General features: G+C 37.8%; 1 long non-coding RNA gene across 3 annotated transcripts in view; it reads left to right on the forward strand.

Moving 5' to 3' along the window:
- Nucleotides 1-12616, forward strand: part of LOC147823564 (uncharacterized) — a 56967-nt gene that overhangs the window by 3997 nt on the left and 40354 nt on the right. For all 3 annotated transcript variants that reach the window (XR_015443521.1, XR_015443519.1, XR_015443520.1), the window contains exon 2: nt 2061-2156. This is a non-coding gene — a long non-coding RNA (uncharacterized LOC147823564). The remainder of the gene's footprint in view (nt 1-2060; nt 2157-12616) is intronic.

Consider the following 12616-nt stretch of genomic DNA (forward strand, 5'->3'; position numbering starts at 1 on the left):
ATGTTTTCTCATACATGACTGTAGCAGTTATTTCTAACTTATGACTAATATATTCAGTCATGAAACATAGTTACTAGGTCCAGAAAGGCTAAAATCTATCCATAGAAAGAAAGAAACTCCTCAAGAATTTTATTCCTTCTCACATAAGTGATGGTTGCCCTGTGATGTTGGAAAGAGCCCTGTAATATGGATAAAGAGATGCAGGATCCAGTGCTGCCACTTCTCCCAACAAGGCTCCTGACCATGTAGTGCCTCAGTTTTTCATGTGTAAAATGAAATGATTAGGTCAGTTAATCCCTAAACTCTCTTCCAATTCAAATATTTTATTTAACAACTTGGGAATTCATTTATACAAATAGAAAAGTTTGCAAAATTTAAGTTTGGAAGTTGAGGTAGCCATTTTGAATATAGAAAAGGAACAGTTTATAGCACATTATATTTAGCTAAAATGCCACTTCTATAAATGACAGGATTCTCAATCTTAAAAATAAAAGCTGTATTCTGTACATTGAACAATGAATTACACCTGAAAACATCAGGCAATGCTAGTAACTCTACTATTTTGGGATCACTCTACTCTTTTGAATCAGAATTTCCAACCTTGACACTATTGATATTTTGGAGTGAATATTTCTTTGTTTCGGGGGGCTCTTCTGTGCATTTCAGGATATCTAGCAGATTTTGTGGTCTCTGTCCACTAGATACTAGTATCAGGCTGCCCCCCCCCCCCGTTGTGGCAACTAAAGTGTCTCAGACATTTGTCCCCAGTTGAGAATCATTTTTCAAAAATGAGCCAGCTTTCCCTGGTTTCCTGTCTTAACCTGTGCCCAAGGTAATGGAGTTGTGATACTGAAGCATGTCTTAAACTGGTATCCAAAGCTCATTGATTCAATATAGAGCATAGCTCTATGAACAAACTCATAAGATAACTTTCATTAATATTGGATATCATTGTATGTTATGAAAGCTGTGCTATATGGATACTTATGCCAGGCACTGCACAATTTAAGTTTCCTAAATTCAACGTCTGTGAAGTAAACTCTTGCATTATATGAAATACATCATTGTTATCTCCAAGGGCCTTGCTCTCTGGCTGGGAAGACACAGCATCCATGAATCTGAAAGGGGTGCCAGAACATTTCGGGAGTAGAACACTGATAAAGTGAGTGCAAGAAAGAGAGTGAGGAGTGAAAGGGTGATAAGGATGAGCACTGAAGGGGCCGGAAGGAAGTGGTCCTTGCAAACTGAGGTGGGGCCGGAAGGAAGTGGTCCTTGCAAACTGAGGTGCTGCCGGGGCCCAGGCAGCAGACAGCTGAAGGTGTGCCCAGGAGTGGCGAGCGCTCAAAATGAGGGAGGAACCTAGAGAGATGGTGAGGCAGAGTTCCATCTAAGCTAAGCAGGAGAAGTAGGTTCTGGGGGTCTATGGGGCAGCTGGGTGACTATAATTAATAATAATGCCTTGTGTATATGAAAACACTAAGAGAGCAGATCTGAAGTGTTCCCATTATAAAAAGCTGATATGGACGTGAGGTGACAGATATGTTTGTTAGCGTGATTTACTAATTTCACAATGCATACACATTTTAAATCATCTTATTGTATCCCCCAAATACACAAAATTTTACTGGTCAATTACAAGTAAATAAATAAGCTAATTTTAAGAAAAGATAGTGTGTGTGGGGATTGTAGAGTCCTGAGGCTCAGGAAAGGGGTTTTGCTGTGATTTTAAATGAAGGCAGCAGGAAATTCCATCTTGAGAAGGACTGCAAAGTGAAAGAGAGACTTGGGAAACACAACACCCTCCATCGCTATTACAAAGGCTTTGGAAGATACTGACTGTTATGGCTTGTGTGGAGACACCCCCAAAGCCTCATGTGGTGCTTTTCTCACTGGTGGCTGAATCTAGAGTGTGTGATGCTGGGATTAAGGGTGTGTGGTTACTAAATCAGTGCACCAATTTGCTTGGCATTTCCCTAATCCTTGTAGTCTAGAGAGTATAAAAAGAGGCAGAAAGAAGCTGCTAAGGTCACTTGTTGGTTCCCTTGCTTGCTTTGCTACAGTCTGCCCATCCAGAACTGTTTTTCCTCTGTGATGCCTGTCTTCCATGCCACACTGCCTTGGAGCCAGCCAATTACGGATTGAAACCTCTACGAACTGTGAGCTAAATTAACTTTTCCTTCTTTAACTTTGGGTGTCAGGTGTTTGGCCTTAGTAATGAGAAAAGTAACTAAGACACCGACTGACCACTAACTGCCAATTTACCTCTCAAGATAGAAGTCAAAGGATGGCTTTGACACTCTTCCTTTCTACTCCTACATAATAAAGTGAACAGTATGAAAATGTAGAGTCTAGCCAGCCTTACACACGATTTCAGAGCTGATAAATTATTCCATGCCTGAACTCCCATAACCATTTCACTGCAAGATGTTGATAAATCCACTTTTTCTTTTTTTTTTTGCCAAAAGATTACCAAAGAGAGCAATGTCAGAACTATCCAGGGCAAGAATCCATGCAGATGTTGACCATAAGATGGATATAGGGGTCACGTAGTTTGGACAGAAAAGTCAATTCAAGTTGCAGATACATCAGTGTTTTGGAAAGAACATAGTCTTTTTCACTGTTTAATTCCCGTCTATTCCTTGGTTTAAGTAACTGTTCTCTGACTTCCTTAAGATATTTTTGACTGAGAAATACAATTGCGTTGTTATATTAGGCAGCAAATCAAAGGTAACATAATTTCATGTTGTCTTTCTATTCTGAGCTGGTAGTCTTCATCTCTTTCTTGTCAGGGTCCAGTGTATAAGGTTTATATCATGTTGGTTGAAATGTTATTCTAACTAAAGTACACTATTCCTATCACCTAACTCCACTGTGTATATTTGTATGATCTTCAATTTTCTTACCTGTAAAAGAGAAATAATTTGAGTTGAAAAGAATCAGTGACATATTGGATGTAGTAAAAAGAATCAATTATATAATTTTTGTGTGCTCTTAGCAGGGTACCTCACATTTAGTAAGAACACCATAATTATGAGCTTCATTGCTATTCATGCTGCAATTTAAGTACTTCTCCTTAAGAGTTTTGAATATGTACTATAATTCTTGTGGTTACCTTTCATATGTAAACACGTATCCTGAATGCACAAAATAAGAACAATTTTAAATGAAAAGATACAGTATGAGGGGGAAAGCTTCAGCTATCTCTAGAGAATAGAAAGAGATCAGAAGTGCTTTTTGCTATGAATAAAAAGACAGAGAAAGAATGAGCAGGTTCCAAGTTCCTGGGAACTCTTATGGAGAGACAGTGTTAAGGGAAAGCTGTTGCCCTGCAAGGGGGCCCTGGCCTAATGCTGAGCTGTGCAGTCCCGCCCAGGGGAAGAGGCATTTCTTGGAAGGAGCTCTCTGTGCGTTGGATGTCCCTGGGGGTACTGGTTTCTCTGTATTGTTTCCTGTATCCCCTCCTCCTTCAACTCCAAAGGAAATAGGACAAGGGTCTTTAGCAGTTCAAACTCATCTCACTACTTCCAACCCCAGGAAGACAGAGAAAGGGACGTTTATCCTTGTTCAAAATGAGCTGAGGACATATAGGTCTTGTTCCAGTGTTGTTCTCTCTCCACAGTTTTCCCCACAACAAAAAAGCAAGATCGGTGAAGGAGGTAGCTACACAGACTGTACTTTCAACCAGAAACCAAAGGATCCTATGAAGGAGTGAAGCTTAAACTAAAGCTATTTAATAAAAAAATGAATCTGATTGACTGTGAGACCAGGGAAGATAAAGTAGAAGGGAGAGAAGAGAAGAACCCAAATCTTAAGGGTCCTGGATGAGTTCCCGGGACTCAGAGGTTTAGATGGAGTGCTAGTTCACCAAACTCAGGGCAGTCATCTTAACCCCTTGATTCTGTTGCCAAGATGCCAGTCTGTGGATATTTATTTATCAGGAAGCACAAAAAATGCCTTCCCATCAGATTCAAGTCTAACTGTAATTTTTTTTTTTTTGGTACTGGGGATCGAACTCGGGACCTTGAGCTTTCAAGGCAGGCAGCAGAACCACTGAGATAAATCCCCGACCCCTCTAACTGCAATTTTAAGACACTCTGACTTTAAATCTCTACAGTGAGCCCTGGTCTTTCTGGGTTTGGCATCTTCCTATTCTTACGTCCTTGTGCCCTTGTGCCCTTGTACCTTACTTACCCCTTCCCAGTCTTCTTGGTTTCTTGGTTTAACTTCTCTTCATTTCTTTCTATCTGTTGGTTTTTGTTTACTTCTATCTCCAAACTGTTTGATATGTTTGTATAATCTGATTTCAGCTTTCTTAGTTATTTTTCTGTCTTAATTCTCCTGGTCTTGGTTTACAATTCCTCATTTTGCAATCCATTGTTGGTCAAGTTTTGGTGTAAGGAAGTAAGACAGTCAGTGAGACATAAGAAGGGTCTAGCTGTCCAGATTTGACAAAAGAGGAGTAGAGCAATGACAATAGTAACGAATCTGTTCTGAGTGTCCTCATACTGTTACAACTTAGTCGTCTGCGTGAATGACAATGTTTATATGTATGGAGTTTTATATGTATGGAGAGTTTGCAACAAGAAGAGGTACCAGCGATCGTTATCAGGAAAAGCTTGATTTGATAGAATGATTTTGAACGGAAGAAATCTTCCCTTCCGTCCTTCTCATCTCTGCTGACCTTCATACTCAAGGATGATGGCAGAGTTTGCCTAAGCTCAACCAGCACACAACATGAGCTCCTTATGTATTTTATTACCCGTTCTGCCATAAAATGTTTACTAAATATGGCATCTTGTTATTACGGAGGATACTTTCCAGAGACGAACTATGACAGAAAAGTCAATTCAAGTTGCAGATACATCAGTGTTTTGGAAAGAACATAGTCTTTTTCACTGGTTAATTCCCGTCTATTCCTTGGTTTAAGTAACTGTTCTCTGACTTCCTTAAGATATTTTTGACTGAGAAATACAATTGCGTTGTTATATTAGGCAGCAAATCAAAGGTAACATAATTTCATGTTGTCTTTCTATTCTGAGCTGGTAGTCTTCATCTCTTTCTTGTCAGGGTCCAGTGTATAAGGTTTATATCATGTTGGTTGAAATGTTACTCTACTAAAGTACACTATTCCCATCACCTAAAATTCTGCTTTTAGTGAAAAACTGAAATCAAGTAAAAGGACAAATAACAAGTCAATGGCTAAATTGAGGGTATACTTATGCACAGTTGAGAGGCATTAAAAATCATGATTTCAAAAAAAAAATCTAATAATGCTTTCTACACAGCTCAAAAGAACAAGATTCAAACTGTATAGCTAGTGTAGTTTCAAGTAGTAAGAAAAAAAAGAATATATATGAAGATATTGGAAGGAAAATGCCAAATGTTAAGAGTTTATATCTGGTATAAATTTATAGCTGGTTTAAAATTTTTTCTTCTTGTGTTTCTATGCTTTTCACCTTTTAAAAAGTATACATTACATCCTAATTAAAAATATAAAATTTTTGTTTAGTCAGACCTTACTTGATATGTTTCAAGTTATATCTTCTAGTTTTACAATATCTCCATAAACTTTTATATTCATTGCATTTTGTATCTTTTGTTTGTTTGTTTGCTTTGTTTTTTGGTATTGGGGAACAAACTTGAGACCTTGTGCTTGCGAGGCAGGCAATGGAACCACTGAGCTAAATCCCTGGCCCCATATCTTTTAAATACTAAGCATTTATATGGGTTACTTTCATTAGTAATATGTTTCATACTACTTCCTTGTTACAGCTATATATGGTTTTATGTTTCAAAAATAAACTACTATACATACAGCTTATTGGCTTATGGTCAGCAGAAATGTTATTTTTGTTGGTTTTTGGGGTCTAAGAAGCAGAGCTTCCAGGAAGGTGCAGACTTTACCATAAGCTGGGAGTCAGAAATCAGAGTCAAATTCAATGTGGAAAGAAAATGGCTGGTAATGGAATGTTCTCTGCCAGATACATTCATGTTACCTCATTTGCTCTTTACAAACTGTTGAAGAGGAAGACATTTGCTTGGTAAAAAAAATGGGGAAGCTCAGTGAGGCCATAGGACTTTCCAGAGGTCACATGCCAGTAATTGCTGTGTGTTCTCCTTCTGTCTCTTCCATCTGACTCTTTTACTTTGCTCAGTCGTAAGGAAATATGACTGGCAACACCCGCACACTCAGAGGGCAACCACAAAGTTGAAATTTTGTTTGGAAATGCTTGATAGAAACGTGTGTGCTCATGCATTTTTTGGTTTGTTATTTCAGATCACAACAACTTATTTTAATGTAGTTCGTTGTTGGAGTAAGAATACTTTTATCCTTTTAAAACTCCCTATAGTACCTAGTGCACAGAGCCTTCTATCTAGATCCTCCATATGTGCTCTTACTAGCCACTAAATCTTACTGTTTTATTTTACTCATGAACACTATTGTTCTGGACGGAGAGGTAGCTCTGTGCATTTCATTATGTTAGCATTATATGTAGATGGATAGGAGCTAATGAGACAATAAAGATCTCCAGACAACCAAAACAATTAGTGTGGGAACCATAGCTATGCTCTCCTGTAACTTCATAAAATTGAGAAAATTAAATTGGCTTGTTTTGCCATTAGTTTTTGGAGAAGAACATTGGAAGATACATGTGTTGTTAATGCTACTTCTATAACTACTTGCTAGTAGAGAAACTTTTTGAGTTAGTGATATTTTCTGAGGTGTTTAAGTGCAGTAATTGTCATCAATAGGCAAGAGATTAAAGGAACAATGTGCGAGTCTCAGACAAAATCCACCACACAGATTTGGTAGGTTTAATGAAAGATTTTTACCTCTATAAGAACAAGAAACAACTCCCTATAGAGTCTTTCCAGCCTGCTAAAGGAGATTCTGGCTTTGTACTACTGTTTCACCTCTTCTATCTTCTGAGAAGAGAAAGGATGTTGAAATAAAGGAATGTTTTGGACATTAGTAGTGGAGAATGGCAACAGAGAGGAACAATGCTTGCAAGGTGGTAGGAAAGAAGAAGGATTTAAAGCATTGTAATCTAACTATGACAAAGAGCAAGAGAGAGAGTGACCAGAGGAAAGTAAAACCAGCCCAAATGGCTGGAAGAAGAAATGGCTGAGGAAAGAGGGTAGGAGTGAGAATAGCTAAGTGTGAAGGTAGGTTGGAGGAAAGAAAAAGGTGGAATTTTGAAGAACTGTTTTGGAAAGTTCTGTGTCCCCTTCATGATATTGGAGGAATGGATGTAAATTGTTTAAGATATTCTAAAATTACTATTGGTAGCTAAGTTCCTTTGCACACAGCAGTGCTCTGGATCAGAACTACAATTTGGTTGCCTATACATTTTGTATATTTAATGTAGCTGTGGTTCACTCAGGAAATAGCCTTCAGCTATAGAGACGCATGTCAGGATCATATATATTTAGGTCATTCATATGGAAGATCAAAAGACAATTTCTGCTGTCTCAATTCCTTTTTCCTTAATCTATTCTAGTATTTTCTAACATTGGAGGTTTTGATATTCTGGTTTTCTTTGTACCATATGGAAAAAAGTGATTTTTTTCATATTAATATTCATGATCATAGATACATATTTGACACAATCAATAACCACCATTAAAGAAATTTCTACCAAAACATAATATTTTCTAAAATTGATTCAGTAAGCAAATAGTTATTACTATCAGATCAGCATGTGGATTGTAGGAATGAATTTGATAAAGTACTCATGGGTTATAGGCTGAGAGATGAATATTTGAACAGCTAAGTGGTTCTGTTTCTATGCTGGAGGAATAATTACACATATACATACCACAAATATATGTAATTTTAATAATGACATGGGGTATAGGAAAAATTTAAATAATATTCTAAAAGTCTCATCAAGTCCTTTCCACCAAATTCATCTCCAAAGCAGAAATGTTAATAAATTGAAAACTAGTGGATATGAGCTTTTCCCATTTCTCTGCTTCCTCTTACTCTTATTGGAAGCACTAATGAACTGATGGCTCAAACAAAATCCAGAACATAGCCATCGATTAAATTTTTATTGAATGAAAAAGAAAACTCCCCAAATCAGATCACAGAATGATGCAAGGTAGGAAGGACTTCAGTGTATCCTACTCAGTTATAAACTGAATATCTGGTTCCCACAGAATCACAGAGTGGCTGAAGATGATTCATCTGAAAGACCTATTTAAGGAAGGAAGTGAAAGTCAGAGGGTAAAAAATGACCCAGAATAAGGTGCTGACAGTTGTGTGTTAAAAGGTTCTATGTAAAGCCAAACTTTCCAACCACAAAAAGGGACCTGTTTTATTCAACATTTTGGAGTGTAGAATTAAAGCAGAAAGTTGGGCTAAGATGAAATGCCTAGAAATAGTTTTAACTTTCATGCGTGACACCAAAAAAACACAAGAAATCAACTGGGTAAATTAAACAAATAAATGTCCAGTCATGCATTTAATTTGAATTCCCACTAAAATTTATAGAATTTGTAAGAAGGAGCAAAAGTTTATTTTTAATACAAGATAGACCAATTCATATGCCAAAAACTGAAAAGCCCCATAAGATCCTAAGCAAATGACTTGATAATTCAGAGGCAGAATATTCCGGTTGTTGTTGATGTTCCTGATGCTTCCTTATAAATTTATGTATGCATTAATTCACTTGGGCATTTTTTCTTTCTTTTTTATTCAACATACAGTTAGTTTCTTGTTCATGCTGGGCATTGTGCTCAGTTTGGGGATATAAAAATGTATCTCCCCCTGTTAAGGAACTTACAGTCCAATTTGTGACACAAGGAAAATGGGCTTTAACTGTACTGTAAATGCTGTGACAAAAGTAAATATAGATGGTAATTCCAACTGAGAAATCTAAAGCTTCTAGGAAGTACTAGTTCATGTGCTGAATGCTGAAATATACAGGGTTTAACTGGATGAAGGAGAAGCAGTAGAATATGTTGCTAAGTGAACAGATTTTACAGGCAAACTGTCCGGACTTATTCAATTCTTGTATTTGACAGTGACTATGCATGACCCAAGGCAAGTTATCCAACCTTGCTGTCCCTCACTTTTCTTCATGAATGGGGACAATAATCAGACCTACCACTTACCTGTCTGTCTTAGCTACTTTTATTTATTTATTTATTTAGTCCTTTTATTGGTACATTTTAGGTATACAATTCGTTTACATTTATCATTGGGTGTTTGTACCTGTACATGATGTATCTTGGTTCTTATTTTTTTCCCCCCATTACTTGTGCACCCTTCACCCCCTCCACCCTTCCCTATTTACATAGATTTCATTTCAATTTTTTTTTTCTTTTCTTTTCTCATAGTTTTTCCTTTCCCTCTTTTCCTTTCCCCTTCCCCTCCCTTCACTCCTTCGTCTTTGGACCTTTTTTCCTATTTCAAATTATCATTTATTCATTTTAATCATTTCAACCCTTGTTTACACTATCAGTTTCTCACATTAGTGAAACTATTCAATATTTACACATGTGTGTCCTATTTATTTCACTTAAGAGTATGGCCTCAATATGCATCCATTTAGCTATAAATGACTCTAGTTTTTCATTCTTTATGGCTGAGCAGTACTCCATTTTATAAAAAAACCACATTTTCTTTATCCAGTTTCCAGTTGATGGGCACTTGGGCTGCTTCCACGTTTTAGCTATTACAAACTGTGCCGCTATGAACCTGAGTGCACATATATCACTGTGGTATGATTCTTTTAATTCTTTGGGGAAGATCCCCAGTCCGGGAATAGCTGGGTCAAATGGGACCTCTAGTCCTAGTTTTTTGAGATATTTCCATATTGACTTCCACAGTGGTTGTACCAGTCTGCACTCCCACCAGCAATGGAGAAGGGTTCCTTTCTCCCCACACCCCCACCAGCATTTGTTATTTGTTGATTTCTTGATAGCAGCCATTCTTTGTCGGGTGAGGTGGAATCTCAGTGTTGTTTTCATCTGTATCTCTCGAATGATGCGTGATGTTGAACATTTTTTCATATATTTGTTTGCTGCTTTTACTTCCTTGTCTGAGAAATGTCTGTTCACTTCAGATGGCCATTTTTGAATTGGGTCTTTGAATTTGGGGGGTCTTTTAGAGTACAGGGCTACTGGCTGAGGAGTATTGAAAGACGAGGACTGCTAGGATTTGAAGGCTTTGGTAAAAGAGAAATGTGGTTAATATCCCAAACACTAGGAAGAACTTGGAAATATTTTGAGTAAACAAGTGATAAGAGTAGATTTGTACTTACACAGGCCACTCTGGCAGTGCTGTAGAGAATGGATTACCGGGTAGGAGGAACTTTGGAGATAGGAAGGTGAATTAGTGCAGTGTTTCCAAAAATTGCCTGATAATGACTCTTTTTAGGTGCTTTAAAAATGAACAGAGCCTCAGATCCCTTTCAATAGCCTCTGCCTGAGATTTGCACTGTGTTCCATCGTCTGTCTTTTTAACAAGCATCTCAAATAATTCCTGTCTTGAGATGCCTTTTGAAAACACTGAGTTGGGTAGTTATTGTAAATATCTTAGGGGAGAATAATAAGAACTTCAATAAAAATAGAAATGATGTGGCTGCAGAGAAAGAGGAAGATATAAAAAAGTAGAAACCAATAGGACCTGGTGACCCAAAGGATGGAATCAAGGATGACGCTTGGACTTTTGGCTTGGGTGACTGGATAGATTGTGGAGGAATTTGGCCTTGAAGCAGGTCTAGGGGGGAGGTTAGAGATCAGATGCTGACAGGTTGGCTTTGGAGGGACATTGGGAGCATGTGCAGTCAGAGGTTGTGTATGCATGTCTCAAGTACAGAAAAGTGATTTAGGCTGGAGATATAAAGCGGAAAGTCATCAGCATATAGGCAGTAACTGAAGCTTGGCAAACTCCCACTTTTAATGAATGGATAGGGGAACTCTATTTATTTGTTCTTTCATTTATTCACTCAACCTTTCATTCAAAAGATCAAGTTTAAGTGATTTTTTTTTTGTGCCAAGCACTAGCTATACACTTTTTCCATAAAGGACACCTTGAAGAAGTAGTGAAGAGGAAAATAAGGAAAAGTGTCATGGAAACCAACAGAGAAGATTATGTCAAGTGACGCTAAGGCTCCAAATGAGATGGTAAGCAGAAAAGTTCCCTGGATTTAGTAAGAAATAAGATCATTGGTAAATTAGGAGGAAATAGAATAGATTTTGCTCAGTGATGGTCAAGGAAATTGAATTTGAGACGTAGCTTGAAGCACAAATAAATGGTGAGAAAATGGAGGTAGGGAAGGAAGGGGAGAGTCAGATGTGGTTAGATACAGAAATGGGTACAAAATCTATTCTTCTCCATGCCCTTTGCAATATTTCTTTGTAATGTTTTCTCCTCTGCTCAAGAAGTGGTTTATTTCTTATCCCTTTGATTTGAGCTTGGGCATGTGATTGACTGTGTCCATTAAGGCATTAACAAACTGAAGCTTATAACTGTGCATTGCTGCGTGCCTACTCCTGCTGCTCTTAGGAACCTGCAAGCAGATAAACATGAACCAACGTTAATCTGCTGAAGTCCCATGTTAAATCACCTCTGCCACCCTGCTGGCAGCCACCAACAATGGATAGCCAGAACCAGCTACTAGGCTGAGCAAAGCAATGAATCAGCTTCTACTAATCTACCTGCTGACTCTAGCTGCTGAGGAAACCGAGCTCTTCCTAGCAGAAAAAGTGCCCAGCAAAGCCCAGCTCAAAGTATGGAGCCACAGAAAAGTGACTGTTCTCTTAAGTTTTGGGAATAGTTTTTATATAGCAAAAAATTAACTGATATAGTAAGGCATGATGACACATTCCTGTCATCTCAGCACTGTGGGAGGTTGAGGAAGGAGGATTGCCAGCTTGGCTCCAGCCTGGACAACTTGGTGACCTAAGAAGACCCAGTCTCAAAAATAAAAATAAGGCTGAGGATATAGCTTATTGTGAAAGCCCTGGATTCATTACCAACAAAACAAAACAAGCTCCCTGCAAAACACCCAAACAAACACTGATACAATGAAGCATTGTTTGAGTGTCATGGATTCCAAGTGCCTAAATTCATTCTCCTGGAATTTGTATTTGTCTAGAGATGTTGGGATAGATTAGGGAGTTAGAAAAGCTATAGTTGTCTTTAGTCTTTTTCTCTTCATAATATACAGTTCCAGACAGGAAAAAATAAAAACACACTAGAATGAATGCGTCATATAGTATTATTGACTCATGCCACTATTTTGGATAAAGCTTAATTATGTTGAGTGAGAGAACCCAAACCAGCCAAACAAAAAGAGAATATTTTCTTTGTACTTCCTTTTATATGAAATTTTAGAAAATGTACATTTATTTATAATGACAGAAAACAGATGAACATTTGCTTGGGAATGAGGGAAAGGAGGAAGGGGTAGATTACCAATAGGCATGAAAAACTTTTAAGGATGATGGATACATTCATTGATTGTGGTGATGAATTTTTTTTTTTTTTGGTACCGGGGATCGAACTCGGGTCCTTGTGCTTACGCAGCAGGCGGCAAAACCACTGAGCTAAATCCCCGGCCTGGTGATGAATTTTTGAGTACATGTGTACAAGAAAACTCAT

The sequence above is a fragment of the Heterocephalus glaber genome, unplaced genomic scaffold, assembly GCF_053883595.1.
Source record: "Heterocephalus glaber isolate CG9 unplaced genomic scaffold, H.glaber_assembly_v1.0 deba00001572, whole genome shotgun sequence".
Taxonomy (NCBI): Eukaryota; Metazoa; Chordata; class Mammalia; order Rodentia; family Bathyergidae; genus Heterocephalus; species Heterocephalus glaber.